At 42.0% G+C, this 17,870-nt stretch overlaps 1 long non-coding RNA gene across 3 annotated transcripts in view; it reads left to right on the top strand.

Moving 5' to 3' along the window:
* Window positions 1-752: 752 nt before the first annotated feature.
* The window catches only part of LOC125693807 (uncharacterized), an 18,604-nt gene continuing 1,486 nt past the window's right edge, over window positions 753-17,870 (top strand). The window contains exons 1-5 of one of the 3 annotated variants that reach the window (XR_007377252.1): window positions 753-828; window positions 1,343-1,445; window positions 14,460-14,692; window positions 16,549-16,669; window positions 17,337-17,870. The exon at window positions 17,337-17,870 is cut by the window's right edge and continues 1,486 nt beyond it. This is a non-coding gene — a long non-coding RNA (uncharacterized LOC125693807). Of the gene's footprint in view, window positions 829-1,342; window positions 1,492-14,459; window positions 14,693-16,548; window positions 16,670-17,336 lie in introns of all 3 variants that reach the window. The other 2 variants (XR_007377250.1, XR_007377251.1) reach the window with 2 other exon arrangements.

Genomic DNA, 17,870 nt, shown 5'->3' with positions numbered 1-17,870 from the left:
ATTTCCTTATCATAAATGTGAAGTCATCAAAACTCTTTTTCTGGTGAGAAGCACAGTGGAATGCTCTTCCCATGTAGTGCCAGTGCTGAGCACTCTCCTGCATTTCTGATGCCTGGGCTTTGGGCACAAGGGATTTCACCCCTGGCACTCCATCCCCTGCAAAGGCCCTGAGATTGTGATGTCAGACCTGCAGGTCCTGTGCTCCATGCAGGTCACAGCAACTTCCAGCAACATCACAGCAGCTTGCTAGGCAGGCAGAACTACTGCCAACACAATGGCCAGAGACCCTCATGCTTATGATAGCAATAGCCAGGCACTGATGTTCTGGCTGTCCAAATGGACACAGCAGTTTGAAGGCTGAGATCCAGGAAATACAGTTAGAAAATGTTCTTATGTAGGGAATTACACTGGGTGTAATTACAGTGGTGGTATTTTGAATTGCCGTTGTTTTCTGTAACAAGGAACAATTTCTGCACATCTCAGGTCTGGTAGTGTTTGCCTTTTCAGATTAGCTGCTGCACACTGGGGTGGTAGGTTGACCCAAGAGAAATTTGCTTCATTAGAATATTTTCTGATTAAAAGAAGCCTTAATGAAAGATTGGTGGATGGGAACTTCTGAATCACAGCCTGAACCTCTGATTGACCACCTGAGGCAAGCAATGAGTCAGCCCTGGGAGCACAGGTGAAGACAATTCACCTGTGCTAGTAGAAGGGTTGGAGCCAAGCTCCACCTCTCCTAGACCCCATTTAAGATCTGACTAGCAGTGGGGAAGGGTCCCTTTTGGAGATCACTCCTCTTGGAGTCTTTTCAGGGAACCTAGGATACAGGTAAGCTTTCCATTCATTCTTTTTTGGTATGATAGCCTGTTTAGATTAACTTTCCTGCACGTTTCTTAATTATAGCTTCTGTATGTTCATTGACTATACAATTGGGATGAGGAAAGATAAACGTGCTCAAAAAAAACAGGGAGAGCCAAATCCTGCAGCCAAGAACTGGCTTTTTCTGAGACAAAACATCTGGCAGACAAACTTTTCTGCTGCACCATGATAGTGGCACATGGTGCTGCTGGCAAATAGTTAAAATAGAAATATTACCAGGAACAAAAGAGGCCATGGCTCTGCAGTACTTGGAGAGCAGATTTGCTTCAGAAATCAATGATTTTTATCTAATCACTTTTCAAACAAGAAAATACAGTTTTGATTAAGCTTTCTGCATGGACACAAGACTCCAGCTGCTTTTTCAAGCCAATCAAGTATTACACTTAAGATACAGGAAGATATTGCATTTCATTTCTACGTCTTCCTTGTTTGTGACATAGCTATAAAATTTCTGCTTTTTCAGCCTTTGGATCTCAGCGCACCTGTGAAGGTGTTTACTCAGCTATGAACACAATTATGACAAGCAATAACAGTTGTCTTTCAAATAAACATCTGGAAAACCAGAGGTAACGTCAACTCAGACAGTGGCAGAATTTGGAAAGGCTGTTAATGGTAAAAACATAATTTCTACTTTTTTCCCCATGCAAAAAAATTAAAGATTTTTAAGCAATTGAAATACAGTTCCAATGAGTTAAATGGAAATACTCTTCATTGTCATTTATTAATACTGTTTCCTGCCTGTCAATCCACTTGGTTCTGATATTCGTGTGTAAGGCTCAGTTATAACAAGGTTCAACATTTGCTGAATATTCATAGAATATTGGATTTTAGGTACCTTAATAGCATGTCGGCAGATGCTTGGCCATAATTTTCTATCTGGAAGAGGGTAGATTTAGACTAGAAGTTCGGAAGAAACTCTTTACTGTGAGGGCGGTGAGACACTGGCACGTGTTGCCCAGATGTTGTAGGTTCCCATCCTTGGAAGTGTTCAAGACGTGGCTGGATGGGGCTGTGAGCAACCTGGTCTGGTGGGAGGTGGCCCAGCCTATAGCAGGGGGTTGGAACTGGGTGATCTTAAAGGTCCCTTCCAACCCCAACTAATCTATGATTCATTCTATGATTCTCTAATTCTCATGCCAGCTGGCCTACCGTGGGTCCGCTGTCCTGGAGAGAGCTAGAAATGGCACTCTGTTTTCTCCCTTGGGAAGAGCTGCCTGTCCACCACATTCTGGCTTCACCACCTCAAGGAAAGCCAACTAGTGAATGTGAGCACCAGAGGTGAGCTTGGAGTGGTGCCAGAAGCCTGCCTCATGGGTCACTGCATCCGGATCATTTCCTCTGGCTGGGGAAAAAAGGAAAAGATCAAACCTTGATGGCACGAGGCAGATGTTTGCTTCTAAAATGCTGGAGCCAGGGTCCCCATCCCTGGTGACTTTCAAGGCCAGGCTGGCCGAGGCTCTGGGCAACATGATCTAGCTGTGGTGTTCATGTTCACTGCTGGGGAGCTGGGCTAGCTGACATTCAAAGGTCCCTTCCAACTCTAAGTATTCTATGATAGCTCTGTAAGTATCTGTAATATTTCTGGCTCAGTCAGGGGTGTGGGCAGGTTGGCAATGACACCAACACTCAGGGCACATGGCAGTGAGCCTCGAGCATAGGATGTCATGGCTGAATTCCCTGGAATCATGTAGAAAAAGAAGAGAAAATCACAACATTTCCAAAGAATTAGAAACAGAAGAGGAATGGACAGCGGTTTGCAAAGCAACCATGAAGAGGATTTTAAAATACAGTCAGGAGTTTTGCCCAGCAGTGCTGGATAAAACTGTAAGTTCAGCAGAACAGAGCAAAGCTGATATGGAATAGTTTTAAATGTCTTTTCCCTCATAACTAGATTATTCAGTACAATGTCATTTGCTGCCACTGACATTTTCTTTAAAGTCATAAAGGCCTACATAGTAATAAAAGGGCTCAGAATAAAATTAGGAATATCATGTATAAATTATCTTTAACCTTAGCTTCATTTGGACTGTGACTTTTTAGACCTGATCAATTTTCATGAAACTATCCACATAAAACTGTGAAAAAATATTTGATCCTTGGCTCTCATAAAGCTCCTGTAACAAGCCCAGCACTTTCTTGATACTTAGTAGTGCTGTTGGTGTCTGCCTCTTTGGGAAATCCTGTGAAGCCAGGCACAACATCTGAGACTTAATGCAATTTTTTGGAGCATTGCTGTGGAAAACTCTTACCTGGAGTAGTCTGTTTTGCCCTGTTGTTGTGTAATGCACGTTGACCAAATTTCCTGCTTAGTTTGGGGGGGAAAAAAAAAAGACAATTTCAGGTGTGTTTTTCTGCTGCCCATTTCAGACACACAGAGTGTTGATGAGACTTTTCAGTTTAACTTCATAGTAACTCCCCTTTGACTGTATTGGACTTGTGGTAAAAAAGGGCAGTTCCTAATAGGCCTTCCAAATGGAGATGAATTGACTCATGCGATCTCCCTGATATTTTTACCAAAAAGTTTGTATCTGCATTGTGTGGCTCTATAGCCTCTAAAGACCTTTCCTAATTGATAACACGTTTTGCAGAAGCACTTGGAGAAGAGGAAGAGGCAGCTTTGAACCATAGAGTGGTATTTGCTCTCTGCCTAATGGGAAATTAATGGCCAAAAATCAGTGCTCAGTGGTAGTGGATAAGGAAGTGTGGTCCTTATGAATGCCATTTTGGTTCAACTAAACATGTCAGTTGGAGGCAGAATGAGAAGTGCTGGGTGTCTCCTTGATGTTCTTGTATTTACTAGGTAGGTAAAAGGCTCAATACAGGATTATTCAGGGAGAATAGTCACTGGCAGATGATGCTTCTTATAACATAGAAGAAGCTAACTACATTAGAGATATGACAGAGTGGTCACTGGTGTGGGGGTGTTGAGTGTGGTCAGCCATCTGGGAACACCTGGGGAGATTTGGAGGAGGTTCATGGTGGCTGTAGGTAGTGGGGATACCATGACCTTTTGTTTGGCTGGGATGCAGGGGAGAGGTGTTGAGCTGCTATCTGTCCAAAACTGCTGAGGTTCCTTGTGCTTTTGGGTACTTCCAGCCTGGGTGGGCACAAGCTGGATCGTGATGGAAGCAGAGTTTCTCAAAGCAAAGTTACTTTGAGCTCTGTGCCTAAAAGAGCATTTAAGTAAAAATTCTTTTTCTGAAGGAAGTTCTAAATGTCCTCCTGAGCTCTAGTCCTTGCTGCCACCTGAGTACAGCTTGCTGTGTTTTGTTCAACCTTATAATAAGAATTAATTAAAAGCTGGGTGGCAATGTGTCTAGGTCAACCTTTTCTCACGTGACATGTTATGTAGTAATAGAAATTCCAGTGAACTGTGTATTTGGGGAGTCAGAGATCAGCATAAAAGCCAAGTGCTAAGCACTGTTTGTTTTCTCCAGACAAGACTTCCGACAGGTGGGTGGGAAGGCACACAGAGGGAGAAAATCTCATGCATTTGTAGGTAAGCAATAGGTTTGCACAGAGAAAAGCTACTCTGCCAGGATGGCTCTATCTTCCTATGGGCTGAAGCAAGCTTATTCTGTCATAGGATTAAGCTCAGTCTGAAGGTGTGGCTTTCCCTTATAGCTTGGATTCCCATAAACCGTAGATATTTCTGCACAGCACTCCCTGAAGGTAGATTGGATGAGTGCATCAAGATGAAGTGTATGAACAAAGGTTTACATTGCTGATAGCCTCAAACTATAAGTTCTGCTGCATATTAATGGCATATTTATGGCACAATAACTTAGTGAATGAGTCATTTATCTAATAAAATCTTAATTACTGGTTACTAGGTATATTTGTTCGCAAATTGCTATGAAAGTTACAATGGGAATTTCATCCTCTGGCATATTTTCAAGGAAAAGTTCTCCACCCCTCTTTTTAATGAGATCTTTTCCATGAAAGAGGATTCAAAAATTAAGCAAAGTTGTGTCTGTTCTGTTTTACGCTGCTTCGTGTGAGTTTGTACAGCAGCAAGCCATGTTCAAGCTGCTCAAACGCAGTGTGAGAACCTCTGACAGATAAAAGTCCTCCCAGAGGAGCTGATCATTTAAAAACAACTTTGGGAATCTCATAAGAAACTTTTAAGAGATAGTTTACAGTCCCTAATTGCTTTTTTTTTTTTTCTTCTATGTGATGGCCTTGGATAAAAGGGGATTAGGCACCTAACTTCCTAAAGGGCTTTACAGGATCTACTGCAGTTTTATGGTACAGGGAGGTCAGAATTAATGGCTTGGGTCCCAAGGGCTACACACCCTTTTCTTGCTGGAAATCCTGCTTATGAAGGTGTTTCTGGGACAGTGATTTGGAGAAAGGCAGGAGGTGTGATGGGGATGTGAGTAGGAGCTGCAGCTTTGTATAAGTCGGGACAGCTCTTCCCTATCATGATGCTGCTCTGACTCTGACGTGCCATGGGATTGGGGGTTCAGTCTGCATTTCTCAGCAACCCCTTTATGTTTCCCAGCTGAAAATGAGCCATTGACCATGGGAAATCTTACAGTTCTAAGGGAATGCATCATGAAAAATCACAAGCATCTCTAAACGTGGCAATGCAAATGCATGTTTTTAAGGAAGGCCTACACTGAAGTAGCAGAACTATTGCAGCAAAATGAAACTTTTCATGCTTTACAGTATTGGTCCAGCAGCATTACAACCTCACCCTCTCCAGATTTTAAGTTCCTAATTTTCATTAAATGTTGGTGCAATTTTAGATTTCTGTAAGACATGGGTTGGCAGTTGCTAACCATTACAGCCAAGGTACTTTATGCATTTTGCAGTCACATTTACAGAGATTTAACTTACAGAATGTTCACCACTTAAACAATCTCCCTGGCTGTGTATTAAGAGGTTTCAGTCCAGTGAAATATTGCCTTGGCAAGCCTAATGCCTTCTATTATCACCCTCCTTACTGCTGGCATTGTGTTGCTCAAAGTAGAACGGCAGGAGTAGACGAAGCTGTTTCCAGCAATGGATCAGTTGTGGTTTATTGGTTGATTTTGGTGCTGGTGTCAGCTTGAACAAATGCACTGCATCTCTTGATGGGCAAGGTCCCATGAAAGTACAGAAAGTGCTTATCTGTGGTAGTTTGGGCATAGTGCCATGCAGTATCACAAGCCAAGCACTATCCTGCTCAGTGCATCTGAGCCCTGGCTGCTCTCAGGTGGGGCAGTGGCTCTTGTGTGTGCTCTGCAAATAAGAGCTGGGTGCAGGACATGTCTTGGGCTGTGGCAGTGGTGCACTTTGCAAACCCTTCCTAGCAGCAAGAACTGGGTAGGCGAAGAAAAAAAATGGGTATCTGGGGGCAGTGCAAATTATACACAAATCCATGAGCACGGCCAGCAAAGCTTATGATGTTCAAAAGGGATGAGCCTGTTGAATTTCATAAACTCTGTTCAGAGTAAATTTTTTATATATGCACATACAGATAGGGCATATAGAATTTTGGGGATGGAAAAGAGCTGTTCTCGAGCCAAGGAGGTTATTTTTATTTGGTCTTGTTCCTTGGATATTAAGAGAAGAGCTGTGCTCTGAGAAAATGCACATTTTGAGCAGATCTCCCCACACATCTCGCATTCTGGGTGTCTGCACCCCGCCTGTTGTATACCAGATGTACTGTTGTGGTTGTTTTTAATATTTTATTTTTTTTAGCCTTAATGCAAAACAACAACAACCCACCAAACTATGCAGAAGCCTGAGCCTCTGCATTTTCTTCTAGTACAGACAGAGCCTCAGAAATTAGTGTCCTCACTAGGCTTCAGATACAGTGGAGGGTAAAAGATTTCAAAGGCAGCTTTAATGAAAGAGAAATACTGAAAGAAAGAACACAGAGAGCAGTGACACTATAGTTCTGCTAAATTTTACATTTAAACTGAGGGGCTAATCATAATTTATTCCGTCAAAGAAATGACCTATAAGTAAAGAAGACAAAATAGGACTTGATGATTAAAGACTTGAAGAAACGTTCTCTATAGTTATGTCAGTACTGCGTGTCACTGTATACGTAATCTAAAGCAGTGTTTGAAATTTCTCCTAATTATATTTGGAGCCCGGACCATAGCATCCTTGGGGAACTGCATGGTGTGCTGCAGTGATGCGGTGGTGTCCCTCCACTGCCACTTCTGTCAGCACATCTGAGTCAGAACGCTTTCCTTTTAAATGCTTTCAGATGTGGGGGGTGATGAGGGGTGTGCTGGGCTGCAGAGAAGCTGGGTTCCTGCACAGGTGCATGGAGATGGCTGGTGCAGGGGTGGGAGGTGGCTGTCAGCAGGTGTTTCTTTTGCATTGCTCCAGAAGCTGCAGCTTGAAAGAGCATGAGGTGGGAGTTTTATTTCTGTGTTTACTGATAAATTCCTGTGCTGGTCCCAAGGTGATTTTAAAAAAAAAAAAAAAAAAAAAAAAAAAAACTATTTATTAAAAGCACTGTGATTTGATGCAAATACAGGTAAACCAGTATGTATTTCATTGAATGGCGATGATAGCAACAAACAGCATCCTGGTAGTGCAGCTAGAATCATAGGATGGCCTGGGTTGAAAAGGACCACAGTGCTCATCAGTTCCAACCCCCTGCTGTGTGCAGGTCACCAACCAGCAGCCCAGGCTGCCCAGAGCCACATCCAGCCTGGCCTTGAATGCCTGCAGGGATGGGGCATCCACAGCCTCCTTGGGCAACCTGTGCCAGTGCCTCACCACCCTCTGGATGAAAAACTTCCTAATATCTAACCGAAGCTTCCTCCTGTGATGCTGGGTATTTCCAGGTGTATGGGAACTGCTGAGTCACGGCCTGAACCTCTGATTAATCACCTGAGGGGAGCCATGAGTCAGCCAGAGGAGCACAGGTGAAGGCAATTCACCTGTGCTGCCGGAAGGGGTGGAGCCAGGCTCCACCCCTCCTGGACCTATTTAAGAGCTGGCTACCAGAGGGGAAGGATCTCTTCTGGAGATCCTCCTCTTTTGGTATCTTCTAGTGAGCTCAACCCAAGGGTAAGCTCTTCTACTTATTCTCTTTTGTGATCCTTGTTTGCTTTGCCTTACTCTTTTGATTATATTGCAATTATAACATCTTGATATCTATTGATTATACACAATTGTATTGTGATTATAATATCTTGGGTATACACCAGGGCTTCCAGATATTGCAGGATATGCTGGCTAAGGACACACAAAGTAGAGAAAATCACATCTCTGATCCCCACCGCGGCTCCTTGTGCAGTGCTGAGTGAGTTTGCCACTGCCAATACCAGCACTTCATATCTCCAGTGCTAAGACAGAAAGAAGGTTGTGTCTATGGTGGAGAAATTTGGTGAGAGAGTGAAGACTTAAGCAAAGCTGAGTCTTAAATTAGTGCTTCTGTGAGAAGATGAAGGCTATCCTAGCTGAACAGAAAGAAACATTATTACATTAAGTGATTAAAATCACTTGAAGATGCTGCTCAGTGAGATTCTTTTGAATTCACTAAGACCAGATTAATTTTTTTCCCTGGTAATTGAAAGAGAAGTGTAGGCTATTTTGCTTTTTCCTCAAGTGAAACTGGTAAAAAGAATCTTTTTAGTAAGCAGATGTTTTTGCAGGATTGGTTAATAACTTCTATATTTGCTTTATTATCTTTGTATAGGGGATAATATGAAAAATAAATATATTGTGTTTGTGTGACCATTTTGAGGACTAAAATAAGTGAGGAATAATAGTGGAAAATAACCCACAAAGATTGGAAGTAATAGAATATTTTCTTTTTCAGAGATTCATTTTACTAGGTTTTTGATAGGAGTCAGTGGGACTCCTGGATGCCTTGCACTGAGGAAGTCTCCTGCACAGAGTTTAAAACACCATATTTATTTTGCATCCTCCTGTACATTCATCTGCTTTATACATGGAGTTAAGCCTTGGCAATGGCTCTGATGGTGGTTGCCTCATGCTCTCTGGCTCCACCTCTGTCCCTTCCTTGGACTCAGGCCGCCTCTGAGTGATGCTATGGATAGTGAACGTTAGTATCTCATGATACTAGATAGAAGCATATGTTCCATGCTTGTCAGGAAGGTCCTGGTGCAATGTCTGAATCCATCAGCCTTTCCACTTTGCTCTTCAATCCAAAGAGCTGCAAGGCAAAAATAATTCTTACAAGCTGAGATTTTTTTTTTTTTCCCCTTTTGAGTCCTCACTGAGGGCTGTGCATGTGTGAGGGCATAGCACCCAGGTGTTTGCTTCCCACTCTGGGGTTGCCTAGGTTTCTATCAGGCACTAAAACCCCCAAGCAAAATCCTATTTTGAAGTAGTGTTTTGCACGGAGTCCTGGAGATGTTTCCAGGAGGACCAGACTTCTCTTGATGATAAACTTAACTTTGGTTTGCTCTGCAGACACTGAATTTACTTTGAGTTTTGTCTTATGTTTTCTTTCTCTTTTCATTTTTTCCATAAATTGCCATTTACCCTTCCAAACTCCAAATCTCACAGACCTCAAATGCTATCTGCACCTCTGTTTTACATCTCGCTTTTGAGAAATGTAACTGGCAGGTGTTCCAAAGAGAATCTAATTGTTCGATGCCAGTGGTTTCCCTGTGTTTATTGGTACCAAATTTTCACCAGATCCATTCCTGCAGTCTCAAAACTGAAGTCAACGCTTAAGTCTGATCACTCAAATGAAGTAATCACTTTAATTTTTGCCATACATAATACATAAAAAATGTGGCATAAATTTACATATCAAGAAGAATCTTGATTGCAAGAAGAGGTACCCATCCCCTTGTTATCTTGAGATTGTTGCTGCTACAAAACCATGGGAGGTGCGTATGCAGAAGTTATGGTTGCCGAGCAACTATAACAGCACAATTTAATGCCGAAGAATTGCAGATTTAAGAAAAAAAAATAGGAGAGAGCACTGGCAACATCAACAATCATGGTGTTATTGCTCTTCCCCAGTAAGAGAATTATATCCTGTAATGAAAATTATTCAATATAAGGTCTGTGATATTGTATTAATTTTCTAAAATGTATTTGACTTGAATTTACTCTGTTTCTCAATACTCCCCAGGATCATTATAATATCATCACTGGAAGCCAACTATTTGAGCATTATAAAAAGATTTTGCAAAGAGGATGGAGAGCATTAAGGATTGCATGTTATCTTCCATTTATATTGTTTCCAGATTTGAAAAGAAGGAAATCCAGTTTATGTTATGGGAGCTGACTCTCCAGTAGAGGAATATAGAGCCTTGCTTTCTTGTTGGGCATTAAGGGGGGGACATGGTTTTGGCAGATGGCCCTAAAACAAAGGACACAGCAATTTTGGATAGGGGACTTGTGCTCTCAATCTGTTGGTGCTCGTGTGCCTAGAGGAAGGAGAAGTCTGGGCCGGCAGTGAGGCTATGCTTTGCAATTGAGGTTAACCTTCCTGGGATGGTGTGACCTGGGGCTGCTTGTGGGGTTTTTTCTTGGTTTTTATTTCACTTTAATTTCTTTGAGGATTAAACATTTAAAAATTGAATGAGGTGAAATCAGATTATGTATTTAGTCTGTACAGCAGTGGAAATGGAAACTTAAAAAATTAAGGCTTCAGCCTCTGAGAGCCCTTCCATGGGAATTATTTGAGGAGGTTTGATTGAATCTATAAACCTTGAGCAAAATCCACGTTTTCCTGGGAGGCAGCACATGGTCTGTGGTTGGTGGATTGAGATGATCCCTTGGGGAGGGCTCTTCAGGGACCCACAGCCAGGTGCACGGTGGGTGACACAGGGATACCTCAAGGTAGAAGGGCATGTTGACTTGCCCAAATAGCCACTGGAGGAAGACAGTGGGGGAGTCTTCCCCGAAGGTGAAGTGTGACAGTTGTGAACTGGTGATGGGAGGATGCTCACTCAGAGATTTACCTGTAACAGAGAGCTTTCCCTTCAGGGTACAGAGTAGCTCCAGAATGGTGCTACCCCCTTCTGGAGCCCTCCTGAAAAGACACTTCAAAGCCAAAATTTAAACTAGATGGAGAAGAACAGGAGGCAGGATCTGGACTTGTTCCTTATGGGCCTCTTCCTCAAGATATTCTACAATTCTGTCTTCACATGAATTGCAGAATATATTTTTTCTCAGCTAAAACGCTGCGTATCAGAAGTTATTTAAATAATATTCTTTGAGGTTACTTGAATAAACCAAACCTGTACAGGATATTGCAAAGCTCACACTTTCTTTTGCTCCTGACTGTATGAATATAGGTGTGCACTGAATATATTTATGAATGGTCACCAATGTTTCAAATAATTATTAATGCGGGTGTTAATTACTGTTGGCTAAATGTGAGGAGCTTTTGACATAAAACTCCATCTTGCTTATGCCAGCACCTTCCAGTATTCGGTGTTCACATGTGATTTGCTTAGATTATCACTAACAATGTGAAGCTTTCATACTATTATGAAACGTAATCATATATCCTCCCCTGCGCAACTGGAGAGGAGAATTCATCCTACAGAGTAAGGCTGGTGCCCTTTTTTGTAGCAATCTGGGACCTGCTGTTTAGCACACTTCACCTGTTGTCATGAAGCTGGACAGATGCCTTGGTGTTTTCTTAATTTACAGAATATTATTTTATCTAAGGGGATCTGAGTTGATTTTGCATGCATCTCAAACCATGGCAACCTCAAAGTTTGGCCAGTTCTTGTTTCAGCTTGAGTGCTAGCTCAAGTTTCTGCAGTTTGCCAAATTTGTCTCTGACATGAAAATATAAGCTTTAAAACATATGGAACTAGAGCACAGGGTTTCTACCTTGTTTTTATGAATTGGATATTATACCTCAGACAGAGAAATGAACTGGAGATCCTCTCCAGCACTATTTGTATAAGTCTATGATATCCACACTTGACAGAGGAAGAATATTTCTGTGCCAACAATGCAGTCTTGCTTATGGCCACGGGAATCTTTTTCCCTCCCCTGTTTTGTTATGTTACTGCCCAGGGCTTCTTCCAGAGGAGCTCAATGAAGAGGGCTGGTGGTCTCAGCCCCTGGCTATGGATCAGAAGCAGTTGTGAGAAGCAATGCCCAGGGCTGGATTTCTGAAGGAGCTGAGGAAACTTCGGGCCCTGCACTGTGTGTTCATTCTGTCTAGGGTGCTGGCCAGGCTTTCTTCCTATAGAAGTATCAGTTTTTGGATTAGTTGTGTGATCTTCCAAAAGAGAAAAAATCGAGACAAAAACTCATATAGAACTAACAATTGGTAAAATGGGCAATTAAAGATGATGGTAGCAGCATTAAGAGCACACCAAGAAAAAATTGACTTGAGCTGACTTGGTATTTCCTAATTGTGGGTGTGAATGCAAAATGTTTGAGTCATACTGATCCGCTGTGGTGAGTCCAAATCCCCACCTCTTGGATGGCTACTCTCAGATCTGCAAATATTTTTTTTACAGGGTGTCTTTACATCCCATTTTGGTCTTTGACTGCTAGATATTCACTTCTGGGAGTGGAAGGCTGCTTTTTTTTTTATTATTATTATTGCTTAACAATTTGGCTTCTCTGTTAGGGCCAATATAAGGGTTAATTAGGTAATTTTTATTTGGGTTGCAAATCCCCAATGCCTAATCCTAATTATTCAGAATTAACACCTACTATAAAAAGTCTATCCCATAACTTTTTCTTTCCTGGCTAGATCGCAAACACAGTTTGCAAGAAAAATATGTTTCTAATAATATACCATCATTTTCATATTTTAGTATAATAATTTAGTCCTAATTCACTCCGAAAATCTAATTTTCATAAATGAAGCATCATCTAAATATTTAATTGCAGAGAGCTGATATTTCAGAGCAGGTGTTTGAGGAGACAGTAGGTGTCCCTGACATGTTGCCAGCTGTGCTGCATTGCATGTGCAGAGTGGGGAGGTTTTGGCCATGGAATTGCTCCAAGCTGTGAAGGTACGTGGAGTATGCAGGAGCAGAAGAAGCCATGCACAGCACTGCATGTGACTTCATGGTCCTTTCTCAGCCAGGGTTGCCCTTCAGGTCATGGTTTGGGAAGACCCTATTTTGCATGATGAGATCGATGCGCAAAAAAAAATTAACTCGGAATCAGGTTCTTGAGGAGCATAACCTAATTGCTTGCACATGCTGAGTGGTTTGTTTCTACAGCAGCTTTTAGTTAATGTGAGGCAGTCATTTCTTCTTCTAGGCTTCTGGATTGTGCATACTTGTTTTCACTTCCCTGTAACTTCTTGAACACACTTGTTGAGACCTGAGACCGAGTGAGGCCCTCCAGCAATGATGATCAGCCTTTCGTTCCACCTGGGCAGGGAGGACTTTAGGAAGTATAGGACTTTAGGAAGTATTACTTTTCAGAAAGGGTGGTCAGGCACTGGAATGGATGCCCAGGGAGGTGGTGGAGTCACTGAGCCTGGGGGTGTTCAAGGAAAGGCTGGATGTTGTGTTGAGGGACATGGTTTAGTGGGAGCTACTGGGAATAGGTGAACGGTTGGACTGGATGATCTTGAAGGTCTTTTCCAACCTTGGTGATTCTATGATTCTATGACTGCACCAGGGGTTGGGCAGAGGCTCTGAGCCCCCATTGAGCCCCTCCTGCTCAATAATCCACATAGATTCTACACAGGTCTTCTACACAGTTTAAAGCCAGGCCATCTGTGGGAAGGCAATTAGACTAAAGCGTGTGAAATAATGCTTGGAAAGGTCATTTTCCATCTTAGGGAAAGGGCTCCTGACTTTGGGAAACGTTGTGGACCATCTAGTAAGGATGGTTCCTCTGGATAACGCATTGCATAGAAAGCAGTTGTTTGTCAATAGATACGATGAATAAAGTTTGGGGGGAAACTCATGGTTACAGCTCCCTGCTGACTAGAGCACAGATACAGGACCCAAGGCTTTGCTTCTACATAAGCACAATGTATGGAGAAAAACACAAGGGATGCCTGTTGTTGTGCTCCCCATTACAGCCCCCATTGTGCCATATACATCCCTCAAGATGGCCCTAGAGGCAGAGCAGCGTTGTCTGTAGTGCTTAGCTACCCTGAGATGTCTAGCAGTGTATGATGTCGAACTTCAAACCCTGAACTAGAGGGAATTATTCCGAGTTTGGGAGCAGCAAGAGGTTAATAAAAATTCTTTGAGGTTGGATATAATCCTGATATGCTATAAGATGTACTGGAGTTTTGGCTAACTTTTTTCACCTCTAAATTGTAATGGAAAAGAATTTTAAAAGTTGTTTGCCAGTGAGGTATGAAATTATGCTTTACTGAAGCCTACTTTTATAAATATCTATTTTTGCATTTCATGGTGAATAGGACTTGAGTTCTCACTTGTATTCTGTGTGGAGTGGGTAAAGTTAGTGTTGTTTTGGTTTTTTTGTTCCTCACTGCGACATACATTAATAAACACTTTAAAAAAAAAAAAAAAGGGGGTTTATTATGAAAAGAGCTTCAGTAATGAACAGATGAAATATCTGTACATTCTGCAGGAAGGATTTGGGTTAGTTTCTAACATCCACAGCTGATTTTTTTTTTTTTTTTTCCCCTCACTTGTCCTTTAACACCTTGTCCCTGCTGTGCTGCCCGGCTGCAGGCTGGATTGGAACTGTGCCCTGGGGACTGCTTCAGGAGGGTGTGAGGTCTTGGTGCCAAAAATTCAGAAGGGAACCTGCATCTTCTCCACTTATCCCCAGTGTCTGGGTCCTCTGGCTTCAGTAAGCATGGGAGAGCCCTCGTATCCCCCTGTAGAATCTTGGCAGGAGTTGCTTGGCTGCCCAGCTCTTTGCATGCAGCAGAAGAGACTTCTGGGGCTAACTTCTATTTTGGGTAAGCTCCAGCGGTTGCATGGTTTGCACCAGACTCCTGAAATTTGGCAGGGAGAAAGGCTTTGGGCTGGAGAAATGCCTTTTCTGGCACGAAAGGCCCTTCAGGTTTAACTGAGCTATAAGCTGTCTTTAAAAAGCATCATTTTCCTCCACTCACTTCCAATTAACAGGTGATTTTTAGGTAGAATGCTGAAGAGGGTGACCTCTGCTGCATGGGAAAGGAGGTTGGTAAGTGCTGGGGATGAGCGTGGTTCCAGACAGGGCCACATCACCCAAAGCCCATTGTTAACCCTACCCCAAAAATGTCAAACCCCCAGGTGCTGGCTTGGGGTCGATTTCTACCTCCTGCAAAGAAAAGAAGGTAAGTGTGAGAGCAAACAGAGAAACGCCCTGAGCAAGACCTGGCTCTAGAAATTAATTTTTCAGATAGCTGTGCAGAAGGTGGCTTATTCTATATTTCCTTAGAAACTAAATAAAACAGGAAATGACATAAAAATTATGTTAAAAGGAAGCTATTTAGTTTGTATAGGCAAGGTCTGTATGGTAAGGAATGCCAGATTTACAGTTACACATGTCTGCAACCTTATTTCTGCTCCCATGAGCACATGCATTACGATACAATCTTTAACTACATAATCACGTAATATTTTCCCATTGCCTCTCTTTTAATATTAGGAGTTGGATACATAAGTGGGAAGAATCAGGATTGCATGGGCAATTGTAAAAATGGCATTTCTTAACTTTCAAGTACTTGGCTTTGCAACTTAAATAACTTTCTTCAGATGTAATTTTTTTTTCATATGTAATTATATATATCCAGTGTTGAACACCAGAAAGCAGTGGGGATTACTGGCAAGCTTTTGAAAACTGCTTAATTTCCTTCTAGCAATGAACAGGAGACATCACTTCTTTTTTATTCTGTAGATTTCCCAATGAATTCCTCCATACTTTTTTAATAGATACAGCTCTGAATAGATGACTGAAAAAACTGGGTCAGGAAATATTGTAAATAATTATTCTTGCATATTTTTAGTCATTAAATACACAGGCACAGTAACACATTGTTGGAGCAGTGTGTAAGTTTAATGCTGAAGAAATCAGTCTTTAATGAACATATGCTGACTTGGCCTCACAATCTTGCTTCATCTCCCCTATTAGCTTCCTATGCACCCAGGAAACCTTTGGCTCGTTGCCTAAATAATAGAAGAATAATTAGACTGGTAATTGAAGGATGCCAAGTCAAACTTCTAAGGAATTTATCTTTAACAACCACTCTGCAGCACAGTTCCTATGCTGCCTTGCATGGTTCTTCTTTAAGGATCACTTTGCAAACATCCAGTTCATGTTTGCAAGAAAAATTAGTTAGCCATGCAGACACCAAAATGCACTCAATTACTATGAATTGTAAAGTAGAAATAAGCATCTTTCTTTCAAAAAGCCTTCAAGAGTGAGCTCAGTCTGCTATAAGGTAACTCACCTCCTTTTGTTCTCATCCAATACCTGTGGGGCAGCCTTAATGGACTTCCTTGGGTGAAACTAGGTGTAAAGCTTAGCATGTTCAGAGGTTTTTAGAGTGTCTGAAATCAACAGTGCTGTAAGGCTGGCGTAATTAACCTAGAACTTGCTTTGTTTGGATAGTTAAATTACAGATAATTAGAACCTACATTTTTATCTACTTGGATTAATGTTAGTGTTACATATTCAGCTAGAGAAAGATGTTGGGCCAGCAACTCAAAACTTCGACTCAAAGAGAAATCCTAATTTAGTAGCAGCTGCTGCTATCCAGCTTTGACCAATCAAGGCAATTTTTGCTGGAGAACAACACCACATCTCACCTCTCCTCTGCTTCCTCCTCAGTGTGGATACCGACATCCGTCCAGGGGTCCCCACGTGATGACAGAAGAACTGTTGTTGGCACCATTGGTTCCCAGCTCTGGAGCTCTTCCAGCTCAGTGTAGCTCCAGGCATGTATTGCCAGGTGAGGTTTTAGGGGAGGAATTTCCCCACTCTTCCTTGCTTACCCTAGAGCCAAGAATCATTGTTCATGAGCACTTGTGTAGGTATGCCCTTCCAAGGGACACATCGGACTTAATCGAGTGTTATTTCTAAATTGTTCAGTGTTGTGCAGTGTCAGATCAGGTTTACAGTGTTTTGCTTTCTTTTCATAAGCATTTGTTTGTAACTTGGAAGTTCAGGAGTTGATTTTGCTGACCAAAACTCAAGTCCTATTGTACAGTAGGTGCTGATTCCTTATCTTGACAATCAGCCCTGGGCCAAAAGCATAATGGGAAGCCAACTTTTGCAGCAGATCCTCCAGGAAGGCAGGTGTTAAACTGGGGAGCCTTCACATTTAAGGGACCAGAGGTAGCATCATTTACTCACAAAGGGAGGAGATCCATGTGAATTTTTCTCATAATATCACTTCATCTTTTAATAATGTTGAGATGTGGAACCATATTCCAAGTGTTTAGTGTCATGGGAAATGAAGCAGAATATATTTTGTTGGTAATTTCTACAGCAGCGGAATAAGGGTGGTGGTGATAGCACTCCAGCCAATTACCGGCTTCAGGTACTTCTTCTATATTTAAATTTCTTCCCAGTTACCTCAGTATAATTAATAAATGATACTGCTTCATATTTTCAAGGAAATCCAGACAGCTGTACCGCATATCACTCCTTTCTTTAATATGCTGTAAAAGTTCCTCCTCCGCGCTCGCTATTCTGTTGTCGTAATTAAGGATCTGCATCAGGAAATGCCACGCTTCAAACCTGAGTTTACTGTGTGCTTGACAGACTCCCACAGCTTCCTTCTCCAGCACTCATTTCCATCGAAAATGCCTCGTGAAGCCAGCAGCTCGCTCTTGCAGAGACTATCTTGATATGTAACGAGGATGCTGATTTTTAAATATGTTACTGAGGTCATACTCCATGCTGAAAGCATTTTTTTTTCTATTGTGTGGTAGTGGTTGCATAGCATGTTGGCGTGATGCACAGTGAATCTTGTGAGCTGGGTGGAAAGCCCCTTTCTCTTTGGCTTTTGTGCTCCAGGTGCGTGCCTGGGACACTTCACCAGTATTAGGAACATGAAAAATGTCTAGTAATACTCAAATACCGCGTAAAAAATATGCCTTTTACGTCTGAAACAAGGTCCAACATGCTAGATGCATATTTAATGTGTT

This window comes from Lagopus muta, chromosome 5 (assembly GCF_023343835.1).
Source record: "Lagopus muta isolate bLagMut1 chromosome 5, bLagMut1 primary, whole genome shotgun sequence".
NCBI lineage: Eukaryota > Metazoa > Chordata > Aves > Galliformes > Phasianidae > Lagopus > Lagopus muta.
Note: the sequence above shows the minus strand (reverse complement) of the source record. Positions and strands in the feature narration are given on the sequence as shown.